The 12,276-nt window shown below is 44.1% G+C and overlaps 1 pseudogene; it reads right to left on the bottom strand.

Moving 5' to 3' along the window:
• Positions 1 to 3,044: 3,044 nt before the first annotated feature.
• LOC136663329 (5S ribosomal RNA) lies at positions 3,045 to 3,164 on the bottom strand (annotated as a pseudogene).
• Between the last annotated feature and the right edge of the window lie 9,112 nt (positions 3,165 to 12,276).

Below are 12,276 nucleotides of genomic sequence, written 5' to 3'. Positions count from 1 at the left end.
CTACCCAACTTTCCAGCTTGGGTGTAGCCACAATGAAGCCCCATGGTAAGGGAACACATGTTCCTATACCTTGAGAAGGCCCCAGTGACTGCCCTTCCGCCAAAGGATAGTGCACACCCCACTAGCACAATTGCACCAGCACTGGAAAATTGGATAGGATTGGGCCCTAAGTCTGCACTGGAGATGTTCAATAAAGTACCTGCTCCAAGACTGTAAAAGATACTTACCTGGATAAGAATACGCTGCAGAGTGGAAAGCTCATGTGAACCCAAAGTCATAGAAAAGGCAGGCTGCCTGCCACATCTCTGATTCAGCCTTTTCCTCTCCCTGGAGTGTAATTACAGCACAATTACCTTTTCTTGAAGGAAGTTGCCTGTTATGTCTTTGTCTGAGTTGCTGCTCCAGCTTATCCTCCAATCAGCCTTCACTGAGGAAGAGATAATTCTACCATGGTTCTGCAATGTGTCTGAGTAGATCATTGAATAGTTTCCATTGCATAATAGCCAGTCTTAAATAGAGGTACACCCAGGACAGTGACTGACATATGCATAATTCCTATATAGCAGGTTGGTTCTCCTGAGACCAGGTTATCCTTACTCTTACAAGTAAACCTTTTTGAGCATATAAAACAGTTCTTCCATGAAACAAGGAGAGAAGTGAAAAGCGGTATGCCTCAAGGATCTGTCCTGGGATCGGTGCTTTTCAACCTCTTCATAAATGACCTGGAAACAGGGTTGAGCAGTGAAGTGGCTAAGTTTGCAGACGACACCAAACTTTTCCAAGTGGTGAAGACCAGAAGTGATTGTGAGGAGCTCCAGAAGGATCTCTCCAGACTGGCAGAATGGGCAGCAAAATGGCAGATGCGCTTCAATGTCAGTAAGTGTAAAGTCATGCACATTGGGGCAAAAAATCAAAACTTTAGATATAGGCTGATGGGTTCTGAGCTATCTGTGACAGATCAGGAGGGAGATCTTGGGGTGGTGGTGGACAGGTCGATGAAAGTGTCGACTCAATGTGCGGCAGCAGTAAAGAAGGCCAATTCTATGCTTGGGATCATTAGAAAAGGTACTGAGAACAAAATGGCTAATATTATAATGCCGTTGTACAAATCTATGGTAAGGCCACACCTGTCCAGTTCTGGTCGCCGCACCTCAAAAAGGACATAGTGGAAATGGAAAAGGTGCAAAAGAGGACGACTAAGATGATTACTGGGCTGGGGCACCTTCCTTATGAGGAAAGGCTACTGCGTTTGGGCCTCTTCAGCCTAGAAAAGAGGCGCCTAAGGGGGGACATGATTGAGACATACAAAATTATGCAGGGGATGGACAGAGTGGATAGGGAGATGCTCTTTACACTCTCACATAACACCAGAACCAGGGGACATCCGCTAAAATTGAGTGTTGGGAGAGTTAGGACAGACAAAAGAAAATATTTCTTTACTCAGCGTGTGGTTGGTCTGTGGAACTCCTTGCCACAGGATGTGGTGATGGCGACTGGCCTGGACGCCTTTAAAAGGGGATTGGACAAGTTTCTGGAGGAAAAATCCACTATGGGGTACAAGCCATGATGTGTATGTGCAACCTCCTGATTTTAGAAATGGGCTATGTCAGAAGGCCAGGTGCAAGGGAGGGCACCAGGATTCAGGTCTCTTGTTATCTGGTGTGCTCCCTTGGGCATTTGGTGGGCCGCTGTGAGATACAGGAAGCTGGACTAGATGGGCCTATGGCCTAATCCAGTGGGGCTGTTCTTATGTTCTTAAGCAATTATCTTGAGCACCACAGAGACAATTAATTGATGCTCAGAGATTCTGGCACAAGTTACACAAGCCTGCAAAATTGAGAAAAACCTATTTTTTCAAAATTTATGGTGGTTTTACATGAATTTTGGGTGCTGATTCCAAAAATAGCATCAGTTTTGCCCTATCACGACTAGTTTCAGAGATACAGCATACTCTCATTAGTGTATGGTTCAAGCAGTTTCCTCATGAGGAAGCCATGGTGAAGGCTTTCTCATGAGGAAGCTGCTCAAACCATTCACTAACAAGAACATCAGAACAGCCCTGCTGGATCAGGCCAAGGGCCCATCTAGTCCAGCTTGCTGTGTCTCACAGCGGCCCACCAAATGCTTCAGGAACCACACAAGACACAACCTGTGTCCTGGTGCCCTCCCCTGCACCTGGCACTCTGAGGTAGCCTACCTCTAAAACCAGGAACTTCCACATACCTATCATGACTTGTAACCTGAGATGGACATTTCCTTCAGAAATTTGTCCAATCCCCTCTTAAAGGCAACTAGGCAAGATGCCTGTGGCAAGGAGTTTCACAGTCTAATTACATGCTGTGTAAAGAAATATTTTCTTTTGCCAAAACTATGCTGTACCCCTAATCTAGCTATGATAGGGCAAAACTAATGCCATTTTTTGAGTCAGCTCCACAAATAGGAATAGGTCTAACTTTTAAGATAGCAAAAAGTGTGTTTGCCAGTGTTATTAGAATTGACTCATGATTCTAAGTGTTTGTGAGTAAGACAGTTCTCCACCCTAAGTCTTACTTACTGAACACAATAGGCTTACTTCTGAGTACAGTAAATAACACCATTTTCAAACACCTCTACTTATTGGTTCAGGTCCTTTAGGATCAGATATAAAAGTTAAAGGGGCTGAAAAATTTTTACTGGCCCCAAAAAGAAAAAAATATGGTAGATAATGGAGTTTATGTGAACCTTGTCAACATGTATGGACAACACATATGGCAAAAGACAAAAAGCTTACAACCATTACTCATTGCAAGAGTGGGAGAAGAATTTCAGAGACAGCCAGAATAATTGGCTAGATCTAGATAGAAGGGGGTCCTTTCAATTGTACCAGATCTTGCCGCTGTTACCTGAAAAGTAGGTAAATCGGCTTTCACAAGAGCTCAGTTAGCCACAGAAATTTTACTTGAGATTTTTTTGTCCACTAGGTTTTCTTTCTCGGATATTTAGGATGTGAAATCTGTATTAGAGAAGTTGGTTGGCAACCTTCAGTCTCGAAAGACTATGGCAGAAGCCTACAGCACCCAGTATTCCTAGGCGGTCTCCCATCCAAGTACTAACCAGGCCTGACCCTGCTTAGCTTCCAAGATCAGACGAGATCGGGCATGTGCAGGGTAACAGTTGCTGTAATTAGAGAAGTTGCATGTTGAAGAATTTCAGAACCACAAGTTTTATCACCAATCAAGAAACAGCTGAGTAGAAACATTTAAATGGAACTTACTATTGACTCCACTTTTAATTCAGAAACTATACCTCCTCTGTGAGAAGTCTGGGAAGCTCTGAACCAGCCGTGCAGCCAGCATGTCACATTACATGGAAATATTGCAAACACCATCAAATTCTTTTTTAAAAAATACTTGAGTTCTAGACTGAAATGTACCCTTTCAGGAGGCAAGAGGCCAGGTTGTGCTACTTCAAATCTGTGAGAGAACACAGAGCCCATGGTGCTGCTGTCGCCCCTGCCCAGTGGGAAATATGGAAGCTTTTCTGTGTATTTTGACTCTTGGCAAGTATAATGAAAAAGGAGACAAATGAGGCCTTGGCTGGCTATCCAAACAAGAATGAAGTATAAGCACAGCGCCTGAAATGGATTCCATTGTGTTAGTCACTGAAGAAGCAGCTGCTGAGGGAGAGAGAGAAAAGCTTTATTTGGAAATGTTGGAAAAAGAGGAATGAGGCTGGGAGGGCAACATCTGCTCCGTTCGAAAGCAAGCAAAGCAATTTTCACCTGGAGGCTTATTAACAAGGTTTTCTGCAAAGGCTGTGGAAGTTCCTGAGATACAGGAAGCTGGACTAGATGGGCCTATGGCCTGATCCAGTGGGGCTGTTCTTATGCTCTTATGTGCCTGCTTCCTCTAGAGAAAGTGAGAGCTGCTAAACTGCCATGAAATGAAGAAGGCAAAGATCTAAGCTCATATTTTGCCGTTACACTGTAGAACTACCTTGGAATGAGTCACCTGCCAATATCAGAGGAACATAACATGCAAGCAATTTCCTTCATTTGCAGTTTAAGCATCTACAGGCACAAGCCTAATCAGGTCTACTCAGAAGTAAGTCCTATTTTGTTCAATGGCGCTTACGCTCAGGAAAGTGTGGTTAGGATTGCAGCCTAAGGCAGCGGTTCTCCAACTTCTTAGCGCAGGGACCCACTTTTTAGAATGACAATCTGTCGGGACCCACCGGAATTGATGCCATTAATCTGGAAGTGATGTCATGGCCGGAAGTGACATCACCAAGAGAGAAAATTTTTTTAACAATCCAAGGCCGCAAACCTATTCATACCTACCCAGGAGTAAGCCCCTTTGCCTATCATTGTTAAAAGCATATACATAGTAGCCTGTACAGGTCTGTAACATTTCCCCAAATGCAGTCACATAACATGGGAGCATCAAGTCTAACAGAGTAAAAATACTGAAATGAATGGGAACCCACCTGAAATTGGCTAGTGGGTCCCGATGCACAGTTTGAGAAACACTGAAAGGGGTTCCTGGTGTGGCAGCAAAGCTCCCAAGCTGGTCATGTGTGCCCCATTTAGCCCAATCCACACTACAGCATCTCCCCACCCCCAGCACTATGGGCTGTTGGTGCTTCTAGAGAAGAAGCACTCCAGGCCTTGGAAGCAAAGACCTAACCTACTTTTCCTGGGCAGAATTCCAAAGAAACCCTCACCACCCAACAAGGTCTTGAGCTCTGCTCCCCACAAACCGGTTCTACTCTGTAGCACATCTATTCAAAAAATGGCCATTGAGCTCTGGCAGAAGTATTGCCTCTTGGATGGCTATTGAGACCTAGTTATAGGTCCATACAACCACTCGCTCATATAGATGAGCATAGATGCTTTGTTTTACAGGTAGATAAATGCTTCAGTGTAGTGTTAACCCAACAGCTGGGGGAGGGGAGAGAAAAAGTATATAACCTGTCCAAAACCTTTCCCCAGGTCTCAACAACATTTTGAGCTCCTAAAGAAACCCGAAGACAGCTTGCCAAACCTTTTAGCTCAAAATGGTTTAAAAAATAAAGCCAAGATGAGAACATTTGCAGATTCCTTCCCACTATCATGGAAAATGATGTCTGCAAAGCTCCCAGGAGCTCAACTCAGCTACCTCTAAGACTTATGAGCAAACTCATCACGCAGTTAGCTGGGAAAATCAAGGGCAGACACTTTCCATCAATGTCTCTTGGGAAGCAAGGGTGGGAAATGGTTGGGTGTTTAAAGCAACGATGATGCAAGCACACTTTTTTCTCACAGGGTAGGAAGCAAAAAAGAACAAATAAACTCCCCTCCCTCAATTACACATTAAACTCTATACAGCAAGGACATGTGGAGTCATACACCAGCCCAGCAAACTAGGAGAATGTGCAATTTATGTGTCAACAATTCTGTTGACAACCTTCAGTCTCGAAAGACTCTGGTATCGCGCTCTGAATGGTGGTTCTGGAACAGCGTCTAGTGTGGCTGAAAAGGCCGATGCGGGTGTGACAATCCCTTCCACACTGGGAGCAAGTGCAGTCTGTCTCTGGTCTGTCTCCCTGGCTATGGGCCTTCCTTCTTTGCCTCTTTGCCTCAGACTGTCGGCCAAGTGTCTCTTCAAACTGGGAAAGGCCATGCTGCACAGCCTGCCTCCAAGCGGGCCGCTCAGAGGCCAGGGTTTCCCACCTGTTGAGGTTCACTCCTAAGGCCTTCAGATCCCTCTTGCAGAGTGTTGCAAAGTCAGGTGGAGTCATATATACGAAGTGCCTTCTATCAAGTCAAGTCTATCAAGGTAATCTAAGTCCAATACAGTCTCCCCTGGCTCATAGACTCTCAAGAGATGTTTTGAGTTACCTGCTACCTAAGATAAAGGAAGTGCCAGGCATTGAACCTGGACCTAGGTAGGATCTATAATTCAGAGCAGAGCAATTACTCAGGGGCAGAGTACAAAACATGGCTGGCAACCTTCAGTCTCAAAAGACTATAGTACAAAGCTTGCATGCAAAAGTCCCAAGTTCAGTCTCCTGAACTCTCCCTCCAGGGCTGGAGAGGATCCTTGTCTGAAACCCTGGAGAGTCATCACCAACTGGTGTAATAAGGGACTCTGACCTAAAGGGGCAGTTCACCTGACTCTGTAAGGCAACTTCCTATGTCCACCAGGAACATTCATTGCTCAGTTATAGAGCACACACTTTGCATGCAGAGGATCATCTGAAGCTGCCTTTCCCCACCCATCCAGCCCAGTCTTGTCTCCTCTGATTCACAGGGACTCTCAAGCAGATCTTTCTCAGATCTGCTGAAGATTCTGTTGACTGGAGAAAGGATATACTGTTCTTCCTCAGCAGCATGGAGGGAGTTCACAGGGGATGACATTCGAGCAGGCCCACACCAAAGGGCGGCCTGCTAAATAGCCACAGAACACCCTTAGTGGCAGGTTCCATCTAGCACAACCGCCAGGTCGTCTGAGCGCAGACAACTCTCGCAAGACTCTGTGAGCAAGTGTCTCATCCAGGTCTACTGGGTAGGTAGACTGGGGCTCCACGTCAGGAAGCCAGGTAGAGCTGTGCTTTGGAGATGAGTAGACCTTGGCTATTGGAAGAACAGTCCAACCAGATAGACCTCCTGGGTGGTAGGCCTAGACTCTGGAGCTTTTGGTGTCACCCCCAGGTGGTGTCACCCCGTGCTGTCTGCACCCCTGTAGGGACGCCACTGGAGGTATGGGACAGGTCAACTGAATAGGGAGCTTGTGGCTCTCTCTTAGCAACATGCAAGTGAAGCTTCTTCTGTCACAGGGATAAAGCTTCACCAGCAAACATTCCTTCAAACACATTCATTTGCTACAGTTATAAGAGTAAGGCTATGAAGACTTCTGGCAAGCCTGTATACTAAGAAAAGGAATGACAGGCTTACTGGGGTGTGGAAAGGGGTGGAAGGAAAGATAACCACTCCAAAGGCGCCTCAAGTCTTCCCAGCTGGTCCCTCAGGAATAGTACAGCTGCAATGAGGCTTTGTGAAACTGAGACGGGGCTCGTGTCTCCCTGTTCAGTGCTGACAGATTCTGGCTGTTGTAAGTGTAACATTAGCACACCTCAGCAAGAAAGGAAATGACCTGCTGCCATTAATAAAGTTGACACAATATGGTGGAGCAGATGGATTTTTGATTTATGAGTTGTTTTATTTTGCTTTCTACATTCCCAGGCACTTAAGCAAAAGGGAAGAGGGCGGACGTATTCACACATCACCTTAAAAGTGAACATCACACATACATGTGCTTCAGTGGAGTAGCCCAAGTTAGGCATTTGCAACCATATATGGAAACTTCTAACTGAAGGCAACGGTTCCCCGTTTTGCAAGAGGGTTTGGCAGCTCTTAGGATGAGGAAAGAGAAACCGGTTTGGAATTTCTTGGAAAAAAACCGGAGTGCAATACAAAAATTCCTGTTTATAGAAGCTTCTGTCTAAATATTTGACAAAGAATTTAAAGCTCTGCTTTCTAAACAGCACACACTTGGCACACACTCCAGCTGATTTTGATGAAAGCTCTGGGCGTTTGCTGCCTTTCAGATCTGGGCTCTATATATGATCCCCAAATTTACCAAAATAGCAGTACACCACTTGTTTTGAGACCTGATACTATTTTGTGAGCTTGAAATCTACTGCCTGGTAGAGAATCTGGATGCCTGAGAATCTCAGGCTTCACTTTTAACAATATCACTACCAAATTTCTAGTTCTCTTAATGATGGCGGTCCTTATTATTATTATTATTATTTATTAAATGCAGACATGTTTGCCTTCCCAAAATGGTGCACCACTGAACTCATTTTGCTCAGTGGAGGACATTCTTCCCCACTCTAAACTGAGTTTCTAGCCCAGTGATTTTCAGCCTTTTTCATCTCATGGCACACTGACAAGGCACTAAATGGTCAAAGCACACCATCAGGTTTTTGACAACCGACAAGGCACACCATGCTGCCAGTGGGGGGCTCACATCTCCCATTGGCCCTACTAATAAATGACCTTTCCCCAAATTCCTGTGGCACACCAAAATGGCTGTAATCTAGCCAATTGCTGTCTTGCCATACTCATCAGCTGCTACAACAATGCTGGACTGATTAGTAACCTGTATCAAAGCAGGCTCTTCCATCTCTGGGCTCTTTCACTTCACTTGACAGGTTTTATTACAGCAATTGGGAAGGGAAAAAGAAATAAAAACCCTCTTAATTTACCTCCCATGGTTCTCTAAATACATAGGCAGGTCTAGGAGACTTTGGTGCTGCTATTTAGATTATATAAATTCCACTATGAGCCTTAAGTCAGCACACATTTCTCCTTACCTCTTTTATTGGAGAAACATTGTCAAGATGTTTCCTTGGTTTCTATACCACACATCACAACAATGCCCTGAAGTGGGGAAGGAACTAAGCAGCAATTCCAGACACAGGATACTAGATACCTGGGCTGGATGGCTGTATCTGGAAACACACTCATGTGCAAGGATTTGGTGTTGCAAGAGGGCACCAGCCTGCTGCAAGTGGACAGAGGGTGTGTTTCTGCTAAAACAGCTTGCTCATTTGCCCTTATTAAGGCAACTTCAGCAAAGCTTTCATGCAGCAAAGAACTGCATTATAGCACTGAGGCAAAATGTCAAGGTATAAGATTGATCAAAACTGTTTATTCTGTTCCACCTTGCTACATCAGAGGGAGAGGCAAGACAGTGAAGCCCTCTCCACCAGCATGGCAAGGACCAACTGTCACTGGCTTCTTCCCTCTCCCAGAAGCACCCTCAACATAGAGAGCAATCCAAACCTGCGCTGGAGCAGGCAAGCCAGGAGGCTTGCGCTGCATCCAATGCAAGTTCGTTGGCAGCAGCGGCTCAGCCAGAGGCAAGGGGAAACTCTTCCCCTTGCCCCTGGGTAAGGGCTGCTGGCCCCAATGGGTCTCCTCAGACCTGCGCCACCTCTGGAGGTAGCGCAAGTCCAAGGAGAGCTGAGCGGCTTGAAGCCGCTCCGTTCTCCCTGGGGACGGGGATTGGGATCCAGCTCTGCCTCCGGCTCTCTGCTCGCCCGCCCCAGGCCACCCATCGCCCACCCTCCCCCCACCCAGAAACGTCTCCCTCCCTCCTCCTTCCCGCCCCTGCCATGCCTACCTTTGCCACTTGTGTCAGTGCAGGCACACCAACACAAGTGACTGCGGGGAACATTTACAGCACGTTTGCGACCCTCCTGGGTCGGCCCAAGTCAACTTTAGGATTGTGCCCATAGTCACATTATGAAGACTGGGGCCCCACTCCAATTCAATTTTCCAGTACCAATGCAGCCGTGCCAATGGGGTGTGCGCTGCATCCAGTGGTGGGGAGGCAGTCAGAGAGGCCTCTTCAAGATAAGGAAGAGGGCTGCATTGCAGCTGCACTGGTGCTAGAAAGCTGGATAGGACTGGGTCCTGAATGTTCAAGGACTTTTTCTAGATTAAAAAATTAGAGAGAACAAACAACAGAAGTCACTCTAGACCACCATTCTCTTCTCCTCCACGTTGTCTCTTCTGCACTATTCTTCTCTTCCTTCTCAAAATGAGGGACAGAGAGAAATAGTGGAGAGCAGCAGGCAAGTGGTGTCACAGTCTCATTTACAGGCCAGCCTTGGCTGCCTCGCTATGAATACAATCCTAACCAGGTCTATTCAGAAGTAAGTCCTATTTCGTTCAATGGGGCTTACTCTCAGGAAGGTGTGGTTAGGACTGCAGCCTGAATCTTTTCATAATACATGCCACTGAGAAAGACAATATGACCAAGAAAAGATGCATTTTATAAAAAAAAACTACATTCAATAAAAGTGTATGGAACTGTGCAGCACCTTAATATGAATTTACTACACAGTTTTAACACACTATTGTTCCTTTGTACTTTGAATTCTTCCACCTTTACTTGTGTGCGAGATTAACAGCTGTATGACAAAAGGAGAGAAGTGTGAAGACTTCTAGGATGTGCTTGATAAGGAATCCACTTTATAATACGTAAAAGGCACACACACAATTTTCTTGGGGATTAATGAGACACAGAGAGACACAGAGCTCAAAGAAACTTGTTTTTATAGGCCCATGATTTTTTTCTTCACAGTGCAAGTAACAATAAAAGATTTAGTTATCATAAACAAAAAAGGTGCAATTATGCTCATTAAGAATATAATCACAAAAACATCACAACTATAGCAGTTAATACCATAAAAACAGACAATTCCAACAGTTACTAGAGTAAACCAGAACTTTGCCTACAGCGTCTTGATGCAGAAAAACAAAACGTCCATTCCATGTACAGAACAGACTATTTCAAAGAAAGGATTTTCCTAAAACCTTATTCAAGATTATGTCCCTGGGGCAGACACTGCCATGCCTGGACAAAGGAGGTAATAGAGCTCCCACAGTTATATTTGAGGTCGTGAGGAACTGTGAGCACAAAGACCCCTTGGATAAATTAAGCATAAGGAATACTCCAACTGCAACAAAGAAGTCAGTCAATACAATGTGCTGTTAGTTATATCTGCAAATTATGTGCGAACCTCGGGTGGTTTCAGTTGATTCAAAGAGTTCCAATATTAAAAGGTTCTTTATTATACACATGCAATAAAATCCAAGACCAAAACAGCCACCCTGACAGAATATTAGTTCAATAAGCATTTTAAATGATCATAGCATCAGAAGTCTTAAACAGTGGCACATTGACATGAATATGCCAAAAGCTAACATACAAAACACCGATGGGGAGCGTATACAGTATTAGTATATTTTTAGAAGAGAGAGAGAGAGAGAGAAGAGATCAACAAGGAATGGAATTTCAGTTTAGCAGGCTTGCCCAGTCTGGTAGAAGGAAAATTGGGAGAAAAACCTCCTCTAACCAACTCTGACAAAATATATGGCTCTTAAAGTAGTTCTTAAGGATGTACACAAACACTTTTATCGTAATTAACAGAAACAGTGATAACAGGCCCTAATTTTCAGGACAGAAGGGGAATGTGCCAAGGGAAATTAAGTACATTCAACTGCCACCATTTGGGGAACTGCCTCCAAGAGGGAGCTTCACAAGCATCGGGAACACAGCAAGATAGAGGCGTTTGTCTGTGTTTCAAAAGAAGACGTCTATACCCTCATCCCAGCAAGAACCTGTTGCTATGGATACTTGCACTGAGAAACTTGTACTTTCAAGTGCTGCACTTTAAGAAGCCGCTCCTAAACACAGAAATCAATTTGTCCTATGGAACAAGGAAGATGTCTACCTATCCCATTGCTGCTACTGAAAACTGAGGATTTATTTTTATTAGATTGGAGGGCATGACGCAACACTACAATGAGTTCACCTGTACCCAAGATCTCCCTGAACCTGAGCCTATGCTCTTTTACACCACGTTAGACAACTCTTTGAGATATACCAAGCACAGACAAACCTAGGACTGCACCAGAACAGGTATTACTTGTTTATACCAACAAGGCCTGAAAAAGTAAACCAATGGACATTACTGGACATATGTGGTTTTCCTTTTCAGTTGAAAAGATATATGAATAATCCAATGCTACACATATCTGGAAGCAAAGCAAATTTATACAGTATGCTTGCTTGACTACATTCAGCAGTATCAGAGGGGATCTTTTGTAAATGTAATTACCAGTTATCAGGTTCACACAAGGTTAAATAAAAATAAAAAAAGGTTATTGTATCTTGTTTGGAAAAGCCTTAAACAAATATGTTATAAGCAATGTAAAAATCTCAAGACATTAGCATTTTCCGATTTTTTAAACATCAGACATTAAAATACAGACATTATATAAACACACACGCACACACACACACACACCATGAAATTCCTGCATAGCAGGAAAAAAAAAAAGACAAGCTGGCACTAAACAACAAATTCCTGTGTTGTTGGAAGCTGGCATTTTCTGGATGTAATTGAGGCCCTAATTCTTTCATACAAGACACATAACAAAGAATAAATTAGGATTGTTCTTGAAGAGTTTCCTTTCATTTAAATGGAGCTTGAATGAGAAACATTCTTGGCTGGTTTTGCCCAGAATGCTTGCTGACAATGCTCTTAGAAGGGAAAAAAATCTATTATCCTGGGGCCATAGAAAATTGCGCTGAAGTATACTTAAGGCATGTAATTCAAACCTGAGAACATAAAATGATTTTAAAAAAGGAAATGTACATAATCCAATGCATAATCCAATCCAATAATTTGTTTTCTTGGCTGCAACAGAACTCAATATCCTAGTATTTTTGCATGAGT

This window comes from Tiliqua scincoides, chromosome 12, assembly GCF_035046505.1.
Source record: "Tiliqua scincoides isolate rTilSci1 chromosome 12, rTilSci1.hap2, whole genome shotgun sequence".
Lineage (NCBI taxonomy): Eukaryota > Metazoa > Chordata > Lepidosauria > Squamata > Scincidae > Tiliqua > Tiliqua scincoides.
The sequence above is the reverse complement of the archived record's forward strand: the minus strand, read 5'-3'. Positions and strand labels throughout refer to the sequence as shown.